This window comes from Nicotiana tabacum, chromosome 17 (genome assembly GCF_000715075.1).
Source record: "Nicotiana tabacum cultivar K326 chromosome 17, ASM71507v2, whole genome shotgun sequence".
Lineage (NCBI taxonomy): Eukaryota > Viridiplantae > Streptophyta > Magnoliopsida > Solanales > Solanaceae > Nicotiana > Nicotiana tabacum.
The window spans coordinates 4,113,219-4,135,958 of NC_134096.1; positions in this window are offsets into that span (position 1 = coordinate 4,113,219).

The following is a 22,740-nucleotide window of genomic DNA, read 5'->3' on the forward strand; positions in this document are numbered from 1 at the left end:
ATTAAAAAATCTCCAAATTTATCTCCCATTATTTAACAATTTAACTCAGGCCGAGGAGGCAATATCATCATTTATAAATTAGAAGGCAAGCAATACAAGCGTGCGCAAATCATGTCGATGTCGTACGACCTGATCCAACAAATATTTAAATTGTGCACTGCCAGAGGGTTGAATGGAGCGAACCATAGATGCATCTATTTAATCTGCCAAAGCGTTCCGCCCGTTCCACAAAAATAAACATATTCAAACAGTCAATCAAGACTTCATCAAGGGGGAATTATGCAAGGAAATGGCAATTGCTCTTTTAATAGTCAAGAAATGATGTTTAGCTTTTTAGAAAGTTTATTTACCAAGTTCGATATGATTTAGGCATTTTAAATTGACAACAAGGTTGTGAATATTACAAGTGGAGCATGCTTTTGGGTCCTAGACTACCCGTACTTAAGCATAATAGTAGCTACGCATGGACTCTCATCACATCGTGCATACGTAGCTCCCACAAATAGGAGCACATATTGATTTATTTCACCTATGGAGTAAATTCCCTCTTACAAGGTTAGAAAGGAGACTTACCTTGCTTCGAAATTCCATAACCGGCTCCAAGTCCGCTCCGACAATTCAAAATGATGCCCGTCGCTCCAAAACTAGTCAAATATGACGCAACCGAATCAAAATATACTCTAATACTCATCATTATTCATTTTATAACAATTTCCAACTCCGTTCGAAAAGTTGACAAAATCATCTCCGGGCCCACGTGCCCGGATTCCGAAATTTTTTGAAGATAAACTTTACTCATAACCCCATGAACTCAAATATATAATTTATTCTCCATTTCATGCCCAAATCCGTGATCAATATCCAAGAATACCAATTTCTAGGTTTCCTACCAAAACCCCACAATTTGTACAAATTTCCATAAATAAACCATGTATTTAACTTGCAATAGGTGAGAATCACTTACCTTGGCATAGATGATGAATATGGAGCTCCAAAATCACCTCAAGACCGGCTCCCATGGAGAAAATGAAGTGAAAATGGCCAAAAATCCCGTTTTAAAACATCTCACTACCCAGTCCGACTCCTTCTTCGCGAACGCGACAACCCCTTCGCGTTCATGAAGCTTAGCCAACCCAGGCCCAGAAAACCTCCTTCGCGTTTGCGTTCCTCACGACGCGTTCGCGAAGCTTTCCGCCCTCATTGCTTCGCATTCGCATACCCAGCCTCGCGTTCGCGTAGTCCAAACATCCTCAGGCCCAATCCTCATTTTCTACTACGCGTTCGCGACTCCCCACTCGCGTTCGCGTAGGTTCCTCAAGTTCTTCACCGCGTTCGCGTCTCAACCTTCGCATTCGTGAAGGCCAATCTCAACAGCCCCACAATTTTCCTTTTCGCGAACGCGGGACTTCCTTCGCATTCGCGAAGGACACCAAACACCAGCAACAACAGTTCCCAAGCAGCTCCAAATGATCCGAAACCACCTCGAAACACACCCGAGGCCCCCAGGACCCCGTTCAATCATACCAACCAGTCCCATAACATAACACAAACTTGCTCGAGACCTCAAATCACATCAAACAACATCGAAATCATGAATCACACCCCAATTCAAACTTAATGAACTTTGAAACTTCAACTTCTACAATCGATGCCGAAACCTATCAAATCATATCCGATTGTCCTCATATTTTGCATACAAGTCACATTTGACATTACGGACCTATTCCAACTTCCAGAATCGGATTCCTACCCCAATATCAAAAAGTCCACTTCCGGTCAAGCTTCTTAAAACCCTTCAAATTTCTAGCTTTAGCCAAATGACACCAAAATGACCTACGGACCTCCGAATCCACTTCCGGACGCGCTCCCAATACCAGAATCACCATACAGAGCTATTCCCAGACTCGAAATCCCAAACGGCTATTGATAACATTAAAATACACTTCAATCTAAATTTATGAAATACTTCCAAAATGCCAACTTCCACAATAGGCGCCGAAACGCTCCCGGTCATCCAAAACCCGATCCGGACATACGCCCAAGTCCGAATTCATCATACAAATCTATTGGAACCTTCAAACCCCGATTTCGAGATCGTTTACTCAAAAATCCAACCTTAGTCAATTCTTCCAACTTAAAGCTTCCGAAATGAGAATTGTCTTTTCAAATCAACTCTGAACTTCCGAAATTTCAATTCCGACCACGCGTACTAGTCATAATACCTGAAGTGAAGCTGCTCATGGCCTCAAACCGCCGAACGACGCGCTAGAGCGCAAAACGACTGGTCGGGTCGTTACACCAACTCTTTCGTAGAAGAGCAAGTCATAAACTATTTGAATTTCATAAAGCAAAGAAAATTAGTTCCTAAAGTAATAATAGCAATACACAATAATAATAATAATAATAATAAATTAAAAAAAAATAGCAAAGCTAATAAACAAAATAGGTGTTAAAGCAAAATATATTAGTACAATAAATTTATTATTTATAGATATAGTAATTTTATACCACACTTAAAATAAAGCAAATATATAAAAATGACGCAACAAGTAAACTGTGACAAGAAAATATAATATTATTCAAAGTAATAGTGTTAATACTCGTGATAGTATCTAAAATTGCAACGATAATATATGTATAGTGTGTGAGACTGTGAAAGTATTGATTATAATGCTTTTTTTTTGTTAATAAAATAGTGACAATAGTCTAATTGTTGTAGATATATTTAATAAAAATAGTTGGTAGTAGTTATAATGAGAAAGAAAAATAAAACGGTACTATTACTATAACTATGATTGAGTCAAAAAATATTATTATTAATATAAAAATAATAGTTAAGTGTAATTTTAGGAAACACCGATAAAAAAATAAATAATTATTATAATAATAAGTTCTTAAATTAGTAACAAAATATTTATTCTGAAGTAGATGTTTGCCAATCCCTGGCAACGGCGGAAAAAATATGACGAGGCCAATGCATATAAGATTTTGCTACTCGTACTCTGTCAAATTCTAGTATAGTCTATGATATCGTCCCACAGAGATTTGAGAATCTAGCTACAAACTTATAATATTCTTACTACTATTTGAGAGAATCAAATTGATAAAATTTTGTTTGTTGAAAATTTAAATTGCTTAAGTTGAAACAAAATAACTTTCGGAAGATTTATATTTAAAAAGAGTTGGGAATCACTGAATTCACTCGATAACGTGATAATAATAAAATCTTAGCTTCTACATGTATTTCTCTTAGGAATAACTGCTTATTGCTAATACAATTATATTTTGCTCACTAAAAAATAATTAATTAATATCACTCTGCTAGGTTATGTAAATCAATTGATATATGACTCGTGACGATTAAACTGAAATAATTTTCTTGCCTGAATTGTGCTAAAAGATAGCAAAAACCTCTTGCGATTACTTTTTACTAAAAATCAATAATCTTCCCAACTACAACTCCTCCGTGAGAATTAGAATGGAAGTAAGCAATATTACAGACTTGGAATGATAACTTAATAAGAATTACTCTCACTCTATTATTTTATCCAATAGTTATCATATATTAATTTTGCTTCGTAAGAATTACAAAATTGACATACAACAAACTTTGCTGAATAAATAGATAGAAGTGATAATAATTAATTAAAACTAATATTCCAACACAATATAGAAATATGAGTAGAAAGTTCAGGTCAAGCATGTAGTAAAATTGAGATTAATATTATAACGATATCGAGCTTCATCTACTATCCCAACAAAAGAGATTACTCCATTTATGGAGTATTTAAATCTCACAAAGAAAGAAATTATTAAAATACTATCAATACTCTTAGAAAATTCAAAAACCTACCAGAGGAAAGTGAAATAGATAAAGAAAGAATCAAAGATCAAAGCTAGAGAAAAAGTTGCTAATTGGCACGTCTCTCGTCCCCTTCAACACAAATATGACATACTATTTACAGAAATCAAATCCCATAAGGTGCCATGTTGCCTCATGCTTCTTTTGCCATGATGCCTTTATTTGCTTTATCATGATATTTTTATTTCCTGCAAAATACTATTACAAAATACAGAGAATTGACATATTATATATATTTTTTATTTTAAAAAATTTATTTTTAAGTATATAATATATGAATATTTTATAGTCATTAATTAGGCTTGTTTGAGATAAGCGTCTTGCCTAACTTTATTGGGGAATTTTTTTCTACTAATTGCCATTGTATGCTACATGCGGGGGTGATGCATATATGAGGTGACGAACGTATATGCATGCGCCAAGGTTAATCATGCTCGGGGGTAAATTATACGATTAATTGTGCCTTGTAGAATTACGTGACCTTCTTGTTTCACATCTTACTTGACTCCTAGATTACTAAGAATATGAAATTAAATGCTGGAAACCAAGATTTAGCTTATTATACTTTGATTAGAATTTGACGGATTTTTGTGAAACTATTGATGTGTTAAATTCGGTCATCACTATGCTTAATCACTAATACATCGCTATGACTGTTATTCTTGAGATATTGGATTCTATACTTGAGTTGAAGGTCATTTTTGATACTTTTTGAAATATTGGAAAAATAAGGTTCTTGAGGTTTATTGAATTGTTATTGGCTTGAAAGTTGTGATTTATGTTCATTTGGAATATTCGTTTAATCACTCTCCTTGATGTTATTCATGCTTTCTACCTTGCTTGTCATTGATATAAATATGCTTGGTGAGCAAGAGTGTAAAGCACGAATGGTGATGTCGTGCCATTGCATATACATTATCATGTGAGGAAGAGTGTGTCACGACCCCAAATTCCCTCTGTAGGATGTCGTTATGGCACCTAGTTTCTAAGACTAAGTAAGCCTATCAATGCGAAATAATAATAAATATATGAAATAAATAAACTACAATTCAAACAATTTCAACTCCAAAAACCTGATAGAAATAAGTCACAAGCTTCTAAGAATTTATTCTCAATGTCTCTATATATCAAGGTCTAAAAAAAAATAAGGAAGCAACATAAAAATAATAGAAGGGGACTCCGGAGTGTGCGGACGCTGACAAATATACCTCGAAGTCTCCGTGCGCAGGTAACTCACTGATGTCTAGGCTGGTAAGATATACCTGGATCTGCACAAAAAGATGTACATAAGCGTAGTATGAGTACACCACAACGGTACCCAGTAAGTGCCAAGCCTAATCTCGGTAGAGTAGTGACGAGGTCAGGTGAGGCCCTACTGGAATATAATAATGGAATGGTAAATTGTTTAATAATATAGTAAAATAAAATGATATTGGAAATGAATCAACTAGTGTGTCACCATTTAATTAAGAAAAATAATGGCAAATAATATCTCGTGGAAACAAAACAGAATTTCAAATAATATCTCGTGGAAACAAAACCGAATTTCCTTTCAACTTTAAGAAAATCACAATAAATAATCAAGGCAACTGCGGCTATAAATCAACATCAACAAGGGAACTCTCGAGGTACCGCCTCGTAGTCCCAAATCATAAACAAATTCACAATATCTCATTTCCTTATCTCACCGCGGGAGCCTTCACAATTTATTTTAAAGAAAATATTTTTCCCGAAATAGCATCCCGTATTTTAGCCATTCTTATCACACCGCATGATTTCTAGTAGTTTCCCCTACTAGCCACGCGTATCAAGCCATCCTTATCTCACCGCATGTGTTTCAATACCCAGATCTTATACCACCGCATGCGTATCAATATCACAACATATCACAATTTGTACCTCAAGTGCCCAATTATTTCAATTTGCCAAAGTAAATCAACAACATTATTTTTCCACAATAAAGAGCTCATGGCTCATGCCAACATAAATCATAAATAATATTTTTCCACAATAAAGAGCTCACGACTCCATCATAATGAGTACAAAAATCTTCCAAAAATATTCAGAAATAAATAATTTAGCAAAATAATATTTCAAAATCTTTAATACGTTGCTTCAATACCAAATTTAAAAATGTCAAATACTTCATATTAATAATATTTAATTTAAAGAAAATCAATTTCAAATAATTCACAAAATAAAAAAAACCAAGTTTCAACTAAACAGGTAAAGCAATTAGCAAGATAAAATAATTTAATAAATGCGCAACAATGATCTACACAATTTAAAAATATAATCTTTCACATTTAGCCCGTGTACACACTTGTCACCTCGTATACATGACTTTCAACACATTTCAATAATCACATTAATATCAATTCTAGGGGAAATTTCTCTCACACAAGGTTAGACAAGTCACTTACCTCGACTTGCTCCAATTTAACCAAGTAGTATGCTTTTTCCTCGATTTTCCGATTCCGATCGACTCGTATCTAGTCATAATTAATTCGATACAGGCAACAAAAATTATAGAATCAATTCTTTAAGAAAATACTATATTTTCCAATAAAATCCGAAATTAACTCAAAAATAGCTCGTGGGGCCCGCATCTCGGAATCTGGTAAAATTTACGAAATATGAATGTCCATTCAACTATGAGTCCAACCATACTATTTTTACAAAAATCCGACATCAACTTGACCTCCAAATCTCAAATTCTCATTTTGAAATCCCTAGGCCCAAATCCTCTAATTTCACCTCAAAAACATGTAATCTATTCGAAATATTCAATGATAATCCAGTATAATTGACTAACAATGATCACATGTGACTTAACTCAAGTTTTCCCGTGAATTCTCTCTGAAAAATCGCCTAAACCGTGTTGAAAATGTCCAAATGACAAAAATATCGGAACCCCTCTGTTTTTGTAATCTGGTCAGTACTTTCGCACCTGCGGACAAAATTCCCGCATCTGCGGTGAAGAACAGCATTTGTGGAAATTGCTCAGCCCAGCTGCCTTCACTTCTGCGAGCTTTGGACCGCATCTGCGCCTTCGCAGGTGCGGAAAATTCCATCGCACCTGCGGACCTGCCCGCACCTGCGCCCTTCCTCTCGCTTCTGCGCAACATGAGCCGCATCTGCGGCTCCAACTGGGCAGCCCTTCGTCCACTTTTGCGAGCCACAGCTCGCTTGTGCAAGTCCGCACCTGCGTCATTCCCTCCGCAGGTGCGATGACACCAGAAGCTGCAAATTTCAGAATTTGCCCAAGTCCAAAAATTGATCCGATTTTGATCCGGATCGCACTCGGGGTACTCGGGACCCCGTCCGAAAATACCAACAAGTCCTAAAACATCATACAAACTTAGTCGAGTCTTCAAATCACATCCAATAACATCAAAAACACGAATCACACATAGATTCAAGCCTAATAAATCTTAAGAATTTTCAACTTCTACATTCGATGTCGAAACCTATCAAATCAAGTCTGATTGACCTCAAATTTTGTACACAAGTCATAAATGACATAATGGAGCTGTTAAAATTTTCAGAACTGGATTCCGACACTGATATCAAAAAGTCAACTCCCCGATCAAACTTTCAAACTTAAATTCCTATTTTAGTCATTTCAAGCCTAATTTCACTACGGACTTCCAAATAAAATTTCGATCACGCTCTTAAGTCCAAAATCACCATACGAAGCTGTTGGAATCATCAAAATTCTATTTTGGGGTTGTTTGCACATAACTCGACATTTGGTCACTATTTGAATTTCAACTTTTAATTTTTCTTCAAAATTCCATATCTCGTGCTAGGGACCTCGAAATTTGATTCCGGGTATACGCCCAACTCCCATATCACGATACAGACCTACCGAAACTTTCAAAACACTGATACGAGTCTGTTTTCTAAAAATGATGACCAAGGTCAATTCAATTGAGTTTTAAAGCTCTAATTCACATTTTAATTCATTTTTCGCATAAAAACTTTTCGGAAAATTTTACGGACTGCGCACGCAAGTCGAGTAATGATAAATAGTATTTTTTGAGGTCTTAGAATATAGAATTAATTATTGAATTTAAATATGACATTTTGGGTCATCACATTCTCCACCTCTAAAATAAACGTTCATCCTCAAACGGAGTTAGAAGAAATACTTGAGCTGGTGAATAAGTGTGGATAACAGCTACGCATATCATGCTCGGTGTCCCAAGTCACCTCTTCGACCGAATGACCCCTCAACTGAACCTTCAGGGAAGCAATGTTCTTCGACCTCACCTTTCGAACCTGCCTATCCAAAATAGCCACTGGTTCCTCAACATAAGACAGATCCTAGTCCAACTGAACCGAACTGAAGTCTAACACATGAGACGGATCGCCGTGATATTTCCGAAGCATGGAAACATGGAATACCGGATGAACCGTAGAAAGACTAGGTGGTAGTGCAAGTCTGTAAGCCACCTCTCCAACTCTATCAAGAATCTCAAAAGGCTCAATAAACCAAGGGCTCAACTTGCCCTTCTTCCCGAACCTCATCACACCCTTCATAGGTGAAACCCGGAGCAATGCCCGCTCACCAACCATGAATGCAACATCACGAACCTTCCGTTCCGCATAACTCTTCTGTCAAGATTGGGCTGTACGAAGTCGATCCTGAATCAACTTAACATTTTCCAAGGCATCCTGAACCAAGTCTGTACCCAATAGTCTAGCCTCGCCCGGTTCGAACCAACCCACTGGAGACCGGCACCGCCTACCATACAAGGCCTCATACGGAGCCATCTAAATGATTGACTGGTAACTGTTGTTGTAAACAAACTCCTCAAGTGGTAAGAACTGATCCCAAGCACCCCCAAAATCTATCACACACGCACGAAGCATATCCTCCAGTATCAGAATAGTGCGTTCGGACTGCCCATCCGTCTGAGGGTGAAATGTTGTACTCAACTCTACCCGAGTACCCAACTCACGTTGTACTGCCCTCCAAAACCGTGAGGTAAACTGTGTACCCTGGTCAAAGATGATAGATACCGATACACCGTGAAGTCTGACAATCTCGCGAATATATACCTGAGCCAGTTGCTCTGAAGAGTAAGTAGTAATCACAGGAATGAAATGAGCTGATTTGGTAAGCCGATCCACAATCACCCAAACTGCATCAAACTTTCGCTGAGTTCGTGGGAGCCCAACAACGAAATCCATAGTGATCCGCTCCCATTTCCATTCTGGAATCTCTAACTTCTAAAGTAATCCACCCGGTTGTAGATGCTCATATTTCACATGTTGACAATTTAGACACCAAGATACATACCCCATTATGTCTTTCTTCATCCGCCTCCACCAATAGTGCTGTCTCAAGTCCTGATACATCTTTGGAGCACCCGGATGAATGGAGTACCGCGAACTGTGAGCCTCCTGGAGAATCAACTCACGCAAGCCATCTACATTGGGTACACATAGCCTTCCCTGCATCTGTAGTACACCGTCATCTCCAATAGTGACTTCCTTGGCATCACCGTGCTGAACTGTATCCTTAAGGACAAGCAAATAAGGGTCATCATACTGACGTTCCCTGATATGATCATAAAGAGAAGACTGATAAACCACACAAGCCAAAACTCGGCTCGGCTCGGAAATATCCAACCTGACAAACTGGTTGGCTAGGTCCTGAACATCCAAGGCTAAAGGCCTCTCTGTTACCGGTAAATATGCTAAGCTGCCCAAACTCTCTGCCTTACGACTCAAGGCATCGGCCACTACATTGGCCTTCCCAAGATGATAGAGAATGGTGATATCATAATCCTTAAACAACTTCAACTATCTCCGCTGCCACAACTTAAGATCCTTCTATTTGAACAGATGTTGTAGACTCCGGTGATCGGTGTAGACCTCACAATGGAATCCGTACAAATAATGCCGCCAAAGTTTTAAGGTATGAACAATAGTTGTAAACTCCAGGTCATGTACAGGATAATTCTTCTCATGTACCTTTAACTGTCTGGACGCGTAGGCAATCACCCTACCATCTTACATTAACACTGCACTGAGACTAATACGCGACGCATCACAATACATAGTATAAGACCATGTACCTATAGGTAATACCAATACTGGGGCTGTAGTCAAAGCTATCTTGAGCTTTTGAAAGCTCCCCTCACATTCCTCGGTCCACCTGAACGGAGCACCCTTATGGGTCAATTTGGTCATAGATGCAGCAATATAAGAGAAAACCTTTACAAATCGGCGATAATACCCTGCCAAAACCAAGGAAACTCCGGATTTTCGTAACTGAGGACGGTCTAGACCAACTCTACACTGCTTCAATCTTCTTTGGATCTACCTTGATTCCATCGCACGAAACTATATGACCCAAAAATTCCACTGAATCAAGCCAGAATTCACACTTTGAAAATTTTGCATATAACTTCTTTTCTCTCAAAATCTGAAGCACAGTCCTTAGGTGTTGTTCATGATCTTCCCGACTCTGGGAATACACTAGAATGTCGTCAATAAACACAATGATGAAAGAATAAAGATAGGGCTGAAATACATTATTCATTAAGTGCATAAATGTTGTTGGGGCGTTGGTCATCCCAAAAGACATCACAAGGAACTCGTAATGACCGTACCGAGTCCTGAAAGAAGTCTTCGGTATATCTGGCTCCCGAATCTTCAATTGATGATAGCCTGATTGCAAGTCGATCTTAGAAAAGACTCTGGCACCCTGAAGCTGATCAAATAGGTCATCAATATGTGGCAATGGATACTTGTTCTTCACTGTAACCTTGTTCTTCTGGCGGTAATCAATACACATCTGCATAGAACCATCTTTCTTCTTTACAAATAAGACAGGAGTAACCCAAGGCGATACACTTGAATAAAGCCCTTATCCAGCAATTCCTGTAACTATTCTTTTAATTATTTCAACTCTGATGAGGCCATACGGTATGGTGGAATATAAATGGGCTGAGTACCCGGTAACAAATCAATGCCGAAATCAATATCCCTATCGGGTGGCATAGCTGGAAGATCCACTGGAAATACATTGGGAAAATCCCTTACTATAGGAACTGACTCCACGGTAGGAGTATCAATACTAACATCTCTTACATAGGCCAGATACGCATCACACCCCTTCTCAACCATTCGCTGAGCTTTAAGAAATGAAACAACCCTGCTAGGAACATGATCTGAGGTACCTCTCCACTCTAGTCGTGGTAGACCTGGCATAGCCAACGTCACTGTCTTGGCGTAACAATCAAGAATAGCATGATAGGGCGACAACCAGTCCATGCCCAAAATAATATCGAAATCCACCATACTGAGCAATAATAAATCGGCCCTAGTCTCAAAACCACTGATAACAATTAAACACGACCGATACACACGATCCACAATAATAGATTCACCCATGGGTGTAGATACATAAACTGAAGAACTCAAGGAATCACGTGATACTCCCAAATACAGGGCAAAATAAGATGACACATAAGAATAAGTGGAGCCTGGATCAAATAAGACTGATGCATCTCTATGACAAATCGGAATAATACATGTGACAGAATCGGATGCAACGACATCTGTCCTAGCAGGAAGGGCATAATATATGGCATGGCCTCCCCCTCTAGGGCGACCTCTACCTATCCGACCTCCACCTCTAGCTGGTTGTGCAGGTGGAGCGGCAATTATTGCAGTAATCATGGCCTGAGAAGCCTGAAGACCCTGTGGAATAGGTGGGGCCTGATCAATCCATGGAGGTGCATCCCTCCTAAGTCTGGGGCAATCCCTCATGACATGACGAGTGTCACCATACTCAAAACAAGCCCTCGGAGGATGTGGCTGCTGGGACTGGCTCGGGTCTGATCGACTAAACTGCCCGCTGAAAGCACCCCGTACAGGAGGTACAAAAGACACTGGCGGTGCATAATATTGAACCTGAGGTCTGGGAGTAGACTGAATACCACTGGAAGCTGGAAGTGCTGAATGAATAGAACGTCTCACATAACCTCTACCATGACGGGCTGCAACTGGGGCACGAGAATTATTATATGTGCCAGAATCTCGGGGTCTCTTAGCTTCTCTCTCTTCCCTCTCTTGAGTCTGCATACTTTCTAATCTCCTAGCAATTAACACCACCTGTTGGTATGTGATATCCATCTCTAGCTCTCGGGACATACTGTATCTCATACTAGGGTGGAGACCCTCAATAAATTTGCGAACCCGCTCTCGAATAGTAGCAACTAAGGCTGGTGCATGCCTAGCCAAATCACTGAATCGAATCGCATATTCTGACATGGTCATAGAACCCTGGCGCAGCTACTCAAACTTTGTGCGCCATTCATCTCTAAGACTCTGAGAAACATACTCCCTTAAGAACATATCTAAAAATTGAGTCCAAGTAAGTGAAGCTGCCTCAGCCGGACAATCCAACTCATATGACCGCCACCCCTGGTAGGTTGCTCCTCTAAATTGGAATGCCGTGAAAGAAACCTCACTGGAATCCACAATACCCATAGTACGAAGTATACGGTGACATTCCTCCAGAAAACCCTGAGCATCCTCTGAAGCTAAACCGCTGAAAGTGTAAGGGTGGTACTTATTATACCTCTCGAGCCTGAGCTGCTCCCCCTCTGAAACTGATGTCCTAATCGCAGGCCGAACTGGGACAACTGGTTGCACTGGTATAACCTCTGGGGCATGATACGGGTGGTGGGAGTCTGCGGTCCTCCCCCAGCCTGAGATGTGGCAAGAGCAAGTGGAATTAATCCTGCCTGAGCTAAAGTGCCAAACATGCTCAAAAACTCGGCAAGAGTCTCCTGAAGTGCAGGAGTAGTCACATGCATCCAACTGGATCTACTGGTGGCTCTGGTGCAGCAGCTCGTGTAGGTGCTCTGGCTGCACCAGGTGGTCTTCTTCGGCCTCTGACTCGGCCTCTGTCCCGTCCCCGGCCTCTTGCGGCTCAAACAGGGAGCGCATGTGTCTTATCATCATATCCAGTTGTGTGTGTCCTCACCATCTGTGAGAGAATAAAAAGACAATTGTTTAGAACTTTGAAATCAACAAAGGCGCACGATAAGGAATCAAAGAAGTGAATATTTCCTAATAGTTCCATAGCCTCTCGAAGATAAGTACAAACGTCTCTGTACCGATCCTCAAGACTCTACTAAACCTGCTTGTGACTCATAACACCTATGAACCTAGTGCTCTGATACCAACTTGTCACAACCCCAAATTCCCTTCGTAGGATATCGTGATGACACCTAATTTCTAAGACTAGGTAAGCCTATCAATGCGGAATAATAATAAATATATGAAATAAATAAACTACAATTCAAACAATTTCAACTCCCAAAACCCGGTAGAAATAAGTAACAAGCTTCTAAGAATTTATTCTCAATGTCTATATATATCAAGGTCTAAATAAAAATAAGGAAGCAACATAAAAATGATAGAAGGGGACTCCGGAGTATGCGGACGCTGACAGAGATACCTCGAAATCTCTGTGCGCAGGTAACTCACTGACGTCTAGGCTAGTAAGATGTACTTGGATCTGCACAAAACGATGTGCAGAAGCGTAGTATGAGTACACCACAACGGTACCGAGTAAGTGCCAAGCCTAACCTCGGTAGAGTAGTGACGAGGTCAGGTGAGGCCCTACTGGAATATAATAATGGCATGGTAAAATATTTAACAATATAGTAAAATAAAATGATATTGAAAATGAATCAACTAGTGTGTCACCATTTAATTAAGCAAAATAATGGCAAATAATATCTCGTGGAAACAAAATAGAATTTCAAATAATATCTCGTGGAAACAAAACCAAATTTCCTTTCAACTTTAAGAAAATCATAACAAATAATCAAGGCAAATGCGGCCATAAATCAACATCAACAAGGGCACTCTCGAGGTACCGCCTCGTAGTCCCAAATCATAAACAAATTCAAAATGTCTCATTTTCTTATCTCACCGCGGGAGACTTCATAGTTTATTTTAAAGAAAATATTTTTCCCGAAATAGTATCCCGCATTTTAGCCATCCTTATCACACCGCATGACTTCTAGTAGTTCCCCCTACTAGCCACCCTTATCTCACCGCATGCGTTTCAATACCCAGATCTTATACCACCACATGCGTATCAATATCACAATATATCACAATTTGCACCTCAAGTGCCCAATTATTTCAATTTGCCAAAGTAAATCAACAACAATATTTTTTCACAATAGAGAGCTCACGGCTCATGCCAACAAAAATCATCAATAATATTTTTCCACAATAAAGAGCTCACGGCTCCATCACAATGAGTACAAAAATCTTACAAAAATATTAATTTAGCAAAATAATATTTCAAAATCTTTAATACGTTGTTTCAATACCAAATTTAAAAATGTCAAATACTTTATATTAATAATATTTAATTTAAAGAAAATCAATTACAAATAATGCACAGAATAAAAGAAATAAAGTTTCAACTAAACAGGTAAAACAATTAGCTGAAAAGGGTCAAACAAATTTAAGGTATATATCTCAGATCAATGATGAAGAATATAACAAGATAAATTAATTTAATAAATGCCCAACAATGATCTACACAATTTGAAAATATAATCTTTCACATTTAGCCTGTGTACACACTCGTCACCTCGTGTACATGACTTTCAACACATTTCAATAATCACATTAATATCAATTCTAGGGGAAATTCCTCCCTCCCCTCCCCCCTTCCCAACAAGGTTAGACAAGTCACTTACCTTGACTTGCTCCAATTTAACCAAGTAGTATGTTTTTTCTTCGATTTTCCGATTCCGATCGACTTGTATCTAGTCATAATTAATTCGATACAGTCAACAAAAATTATAGAATCAATTCTATAAGAAAATACTATATTTTTCAAAAAAAATCCGAAATTAACTCAAAAATGGTCGTCTAGAAATTCAGCAAAAGTTACGAAATATGAACGTCCATTCAACTACGAGTCCAACCATACCATTTTTACAAAAATCCGACATCAACTTGACCTCCAAATCTCAAATTCTCATTTTGAAATCCCTAGGCCCAAATCCTCTAATTTCACTTCAAAAACATGTAATCTATTCGAAATAATCAATGATAATCTAATATAATTGACTAACAATGATCACATGTGACTTACCTCAAGTTTCCTAGTGACTTCTCTCTGAAAAATCGCCCAAAACCGTGTTAAAAATGTCCAAATGACAAAAATATCGGAACCCCTCTGTTTTTGTAATCTGATCAGTGCTTTCGCACATGCAGACAAAATTCTCGCACCTGCGGTCCCGCATCTGCGGTGAAATACCGCATCTGCAAAAATTGCTCAGCCCATCTGCCTTCGCTTCTGCGAGCTTTGGACCGCATTTGCGCCTTCGCAGGTGCGGAAAATTCCATCGCACCTGCGGACCTGCCCACACGTGCGCCCTTCCTCTCGCTTTTGCGCAACATGAGCCGCATCTGCGGCTCCAACTGGGCAGCCCTTCGTCCGCTTCTGCGAGCCATAGCTCGCTTGTGCGAGTACGCACCTGCGGTCAGTCCCTCCGCAGGTGCGATGACACCAGAAGCTGCAAATTTCAGAATTTGCCTAAGTCCAAAAATTGATCCGATTTCGATCCGGATCGTACTCGGGGTACTCGGGACCCTGCCCGAAAATACCAACAAGTCCTAAATCATCATACAAACTTAGTCGAGTCTTCAAATCACATCCAACAACACTAAAAACACGAATCACACATAGATTCAAGCCTAATAAATCTTAAGAATTTCCAACTTCTACATTCGTTGTCGAAACCTATCAAATCAATTCCGATTGATCTCAATTTTTGTACACAATTTATAAATGACATAACGAAGCTGTTAAAATTTTCAGAACTGGATTCTGACCCCGATATCAAAAAGTCAACTCTCCGGTCAAACTTCCAAACTTAAATTCCTATTTTAGCCATTTCAAGCCTAATTTCACTACGGACTTCCAAATAAAATTTCGATTACGCTCCTAAGTCCAAAATTACCATACGGAGCTGTTGGAATTATCAAAATTCTATTTCGGGTTTGTTTGCACATAATTCGACATCCGGTCACTATTTGAATTTAAACTTTTATTTTTTCTTCAAAATTCCATTTCTCGGGCTAGGGACCTCAGAATTTGTTTCTGGGCATACGCCCAAGTCCCAAATCACGATACAAACCTATCAAAACTGTCAAAATAGTGATACAAGTCCATTTGCTAAAAATATTGACCAAGGTCAACTTAGTTGAATTTTAAAGCTCTAATTCACATTTTAATTTATTTTTCGCATAAAAACTTTCCGAAAAATTTTACGGACTGCGCACGCAAATCGAGTAATGATAAATAGTGCTTTTTGAGGTCTTAAAATATAGAATTAATTATTAAATTTAAAGATGACATTTTAGATCATCACAGAGTGTTAAGCACGAAGGGTGATGTCGTGCCATTTCATTTACATTATCATGTGAGGATGAGAGTAAAATCATGAAGGGTGATGCCGTGTCATTTGATTTATATTATCATATTTTCATTTACATTATCGTGTGAGTATGAGAGTAAAATCACGAAGGGTGATGTCGTGCCATTTCATTAACATTATCATGTGAGGATTAGAGTAAAACCACGAAGGGTGATTCCTGCCATTTCATTTATATTATCATATTTTTATTTACATTATCATGTGAGGATGAGAGTAAAAGTACGTAGGGTGATGTCGTGCCATTTTATTTACATTATCATGTTTTTATATTATCATGTGTTCATGGCACAAAGGGTGTTTCCGTGCAGGTGAGGACGAGGGGCATGCATTATGTTGTGATATCTTTTCCTTGTGTATACATTCATGCCTTTACCTTGAGTTGTTATTGTTGCGCCTATGTTTTCTATGTGACTTATCGTTGTTGTTCTGTCTTTGTCCTCTATCTCAATTGTTGTTGTGTTGTCCATGCCTTCTATCTATTTAACTTGCATATATCATGTTTTCCTTCTTATTGTTATATGCGTATCCATGTCGTTTCTCATTTGTTGCACTTTCGTATAAGCCTTCTACCATGTTAGTTATTCATGCCTTCTATTTGTTAGCTCATGAAGATCATGCTTTCCTCTTGTTTGTTATATTTACATCTAGGCCTTTTACCATGTTAGTTAGTGAAATTTATGTTCTTCTTTCTTAATTGTTGCCATTACTTCTATGCCTTTTACCTAGTCTGTTACCGTTGTCCATATGTACTGCATTGTTCGTTATTGTTAAATGTGTATTTCTCACTTTGTCATTGTTGTTATTGCCATTCTTTTACCTGGTTGGTACTGTTACACGCATATTTGGTGAGGACGAGATAAATGCATGAAGGGTGTTGTTGTGCCATTCAATTTGATTTCCTGAGTACATTTCTCACACTATGAAAGTTATGGATTTACTATCGTGGTTTGTTGGTTATCGCTCTAAGGAAAGGATTGGTCGTAATATTGAGGAATATTAAATTTTTATTTCTTCTAGTAATCATTTACTGCTTCGCATATTCCTTTGTTGTATTTTTTCCTATTATGTTGTAGCATTATTCTATTACTAGTTTACTGCGCAGGTTATATTAGTGAGTATCTTTTAACTAAAAGCCTCGTCACTACTTCACCGAGGTTAGTCAAGATACATAATAAGTATATGGGGTCGGTTGTTGTCACAACCCAAAATCCATTAAGGTCGTGATGGCGCCGGACACCGCCATCAGGCAAGCCAAAAATAAATACTTGATTTGCTTCTCATTTTTAATATTTTTGAAATCATATTTTCCTTCGATTAAATAGTAAAAGATGAAATTCACAGTGTAAACAATAATAATCTTAACAATTTCAATACAAAATAACCCATAATCACCCTAAAACCCGGTGTCACAAGTGCATGAGCATCAACTAAGTAGTAAAAATAAAGTACAACATTTGTCCGGAATATAACTTAGATAGGAAGAATACAAATAACTCTGAAGGAGACTCTGTTGGTTGCGGGTCGCAATATGGAATGCAGCTCACGTAAGTCCTCGCATGCATACACGCCTCTACTCTCACAAGGAAACTAATCACATATATACTTGCACAAAAATGCGCAGCAAGTGTAGTATAAGTACGTAACCAACGTGTACCCAGTAAGTATCTAGCCTAACCTCGGAGAAGTAGTGACGAGGGATCGACATCGACACTCACTAGTGGTCCAACAATATCAAGTACAGTAAGAAGGTGAGCAAATACTAGGCAAAGTAAATAAATGAAATAAACAAGTGTAAATATGTGGTACAATTATCCTCCTTACAATAAACTCAAGCTCTTAACTAGAAAATTCCTCCTCAACCGGAGCATATATATATGTATACTGGATCTTACCAAACAAGTTGTTATAATTCGAATCAGGGGAAAATTTACATATACCATGGCTTCTTGCCAAATATTACGCACGATTTCCATGATTATATGATATAGGAAATGTCGAGGCGTACGGCCCGATCCAACATAAATATTTAAATTGTGCACTATCGAGGGTCGAACGGCCTGAACCATATATACATCTATTAAACTGTCGAGGCGAACGGCCCGCTCCCATGATAGTGTGGTACATAAATCCTGCCGAGTCGAACGACCCGATCCCATAAGAGTGAAATACAAATTCTTGCCGAGGCGAATGGCCCAATCCCATTAGCATAAGAAGCTTTGATGGGTCCTTGACCCCACTCACAAATAAACGTGTGAGTTAAAATTTCTTTAACAAAGAACTTTCAATAAGGTATATATATATATATACCACGAAAACGAGCCGTAGGAGGAGTAAAGTTATTTGGTGACTAATCGTGAAATTGTGAAGTCTCTACAATAGCAAGGCTAATCTCAAGTAGAAATGTAAAATAAGGAATTAAACAAGCAAGGATAATCCCTATAGTACAAGTACAACATGGTGTGAACCTAAGTCTACCCGGATAATAGCATGAATTTAACTACGTACGGACTCTCGTCACCTCGTGCGTACGTAGTCACCGCAACAAGTTGTACACATCAAATATACCATCTAGGGTAGCTTCCCCCTCACAGAGTTAGATAATAGACTTACCTCACTCTGACGTTCCAAAACCGGCTCCAACACCACCCTAACACCTCGAACCGGTGACCGCCGATCCAAAACTAGTCACATAAGATTCAACCCAATCAAAATATACTCTAATACTCATAATTAATCCTATTTACAATAATTTCCAACTCCGTTCGAAAAGTCGATAAAAATCACCCTCGGGCCCACGTGCCTGGATTCCGAAAATTTTCGAAGACAAACTTTACCCATAACTCCACGAATTCAAATATATAATTTATTTCCAATTCCATGCCCAAATTCGTGATCAAAATCCAAGAATACCAATTTCTAAGTTTTTCTTTAAAATCTCAAATTTCTACTAATTTTTCATGCTTGAATCCATATAAAAACCATATATTTATCACGCAATGGATGGGAATAACTTACCTTGGCATAGATGATGAAAAACCCCCACTTGAAGCTCTCCAAAAATCGCCCAATCAAGAAAGAATAGAAGAAAATGGGCCAAATCCTCATTCTTAAAGAAACACACTGCCTAGGGATCTCTCGCACCTGCGGTCCCGCTGTTGCGGCCAAAATACCGCTTTTGCGGTCCTCCTTCAGGCCCCTCAATTCCGCTTCTGCGGCTCCACGTGCGCAGGTGAGGTCCCGCTTCTGCAGCACTCAACCTCATCTGCGGTCCCAGCCTTCCCCAGCCAGAACCGCTTCGGCGACCCTCAGGGTCACTTCTGCGGCTCCGCACCTGCGGCCATAACCTCGCAGGTGCGGTTACACCAGAAGATAACTGCCTCAGCACATCTTCCAAGTCCAAATTCGATCCGTTAACCATCCGAAATCCACCCGATGCCCTTGGGACCTCAACCAAATATACCAATACATCCCAAAACATAGCACAAACTTGCTCGAGAACTCAAATCACATCAAACAACGTCGAAATCATGAATCGCACCCCAATTCAAGCTTAATGAACTTTAGAACTTCAAACTTCTACATTCGATGCCGAAACCTATCAAATCACGTCCGATTGATCTCAAGTTTTTCACACACGTCACATTTGACATTACGGACCTACTCCAACTTCCGGAATCAGAATCCTACCCCAATATCAAAAAGTCCACTCCCGGTCAAACTTCCAAAAACCTTCAAATTCCAATTTTCGCCAAATGACGTATGGACCTCCAAATACCAGAACCACCATACAGAGTTATTCCCAGACTCGGAATCCCAAACGGACATCAATAACATTGAAATGCACTTAAACCCAATTTAGAAAATTCTTCCAAAAATGCCAACTTCCATAATAGGTGCCGAAATGCTCTCGGGTCATCCAAACCCCGATCCGGGCATACTGTCACGTCCTGAAATTCCCACCTTCGGACCATGATGGTGCCTAATATTTCACTTGCTAGGCAAGCCAACATTAGAATAATATTAACCAATTTTTAAATAATTTTTAAATTTATTAATAACAAAGAACAAATACGGAAGTAAAGTCTGAAATGTAGTGATTAATCCATAAAAACAATGATGTCTAAATACCATCCCAGAATTGGTGTCTAAATGCGGAAGTAAAGTCTGTTGCGACGTGCAACCCGATTCCCCAATATATCCATTTCAATCAATTCTGTTGCGGCGTGCAACCCGATCCTCCAATATATCCATTTACGAATTCTTATAGAAGAAGTTTTCCCAATAAATGCAACAATTAATATAAAATTATAAGACAACAAGCATACAATAATTATGATTTAATTATGAAACAAACAATGATAAATAACAAATTATTATGGAAATCAGGGAGAAAATAGGCAGTTTAATATTTAATATGCTAGATGTCAAATAACAATTAAGACACATAATTCAAATAGCATGTAACATTTAATGCACGAATTCAAGAATTAATATTTGACAAAGAATAGGAGAGAAACAATTAATAATTGATTCATGATTTAAAACGATTTATGATTTTTTTTCAAGTAATTATGAAAATAATTAATTTGACGACGTATAGACACTCATCACCTCGCCTATACGTCATTCACATGCATTTCACATAACAAATAGTTTAAGGGTTCTATTCCCTCAAGTGAAGGTTAACCACGACACTTACCTCGCATTGCAAATTCCAATCAATTACCCGACCATAGCTTTTCCTTTTAAATTTGTCTCCAAAATCATCAAATCTATTCATAAACAATTCAATATACTCAATACGAATCATAGGAATTAATTCCATATGAATTTACTAATTTTCCGGATAAAAATCCAAAATTCATTAAAATATTCGAAAGTGGAACCCACATCTCAAATTCCGGAAAAACCCGCAAAATCCGAACACTCGTTCCGCTATAAGTTCAACCATACAAATATTATCCAATTCCTATGTCAAATGGACCTTCAAATCTAAATTTTCAGTTTTTAAAAGATTTTATAAAAAATGATTTTTCTTCCACAAATTCACGGATTCGTGATGTAAATGAGTATGGAATCATGAAATATAATCAATATAGGATAAGGAAAACTTACCCCAATTTTTTCCTGTGAAAATCGCCCAAACTTTCGCCTTAACCGAGCTCAAAACGACCAAAATGTGAAAATAATATCGGACTCTTCGATTTATACACTGCCCAGGCATTTCCGCATCTGCGATGCCTGGGCTTGCATTTGTGAGAAAATCTTGCATCTGCGAAAAGGGGCTGCCAGGCGAGGCCTCGCATCTGCGGAGGAAAAATGCGCACCTGCGCTGACCTCCGCTTCTGCGATTAATGTGTGCGCTTCTGCGGACGCGCGGGTGCGTGCAGGTTTCCGCACCTGCGGACTTTTGCCCAGCCACGCCCAGGTGCATCTGCGATGGAAGGCTCGCTTCTGCGAGCTCGCACATGCGGTCAAAAATCCGCAGGTGCGACTACACCAGAAGGGCAAATTTCAGATTTTTGCTTTAGTCCAATTCTTGATCCGATTTTTTATTCGAATCACACTCGGGGTACTCGGGATCCCATCCGAATATACCAACAAGTCTCGTAACATAATATGGACTTACTCAGGGTCTAAAATCACGTCAAATAACATAGAAATTACTATTCACACCACGATTCGAACTTTTAAGTTTTAAACTTTGTAATTTGCAAATCTCGTGCCAAAACATATTAAATGAATCCGGAATGACTTCATATTTGGCACACAAGTCATAAATGACTTAATGGAGCTATTCAAATTTCTAGAATCGGATTCCGACTCCGATATCAAAAAGTCAACCCTGTGGTCAAACTTGAAAATCTTTAGCCTTTAAATTACTAGTTTCCGTTAAATGGTCATAACTTGAGCTAGGGACCTCCAAATTAAATTTCGGGCATACGCCCAAGTCCCAAATCAAGATTCGGTCCTACTAAAACTGTCACAACACTGATCCGGCTTCGTTTGCTCAAAATATTGACCAAAGTCAACTCAATTGAGTTTTTAAGGCTCTATTTCCAATTTTAATCTATTTTTCACATAAAAACTTTCTGGAAAATTTTACGGACTATACACGCAAGTCGAGGAATGATAATTAGTGCTTTTTGAGATCTTAGAATATAGAATTACTTATTAAATGTAAAGATAACATTTTGGGTCATCACATTCTCCACCTCTAAAATAAAAGTTCATCCTCGAATGGAGTTAGAAAAAGTACCTGATTTGGAGAAAAGGTGAGGATACTTACTCATCATGTACGACTCGGACTCCCAGGTAGATGCCTCTGCTGGCTGACCTCTCCATTACACTCGAACTGAAGGATAATTCTTAGACCTC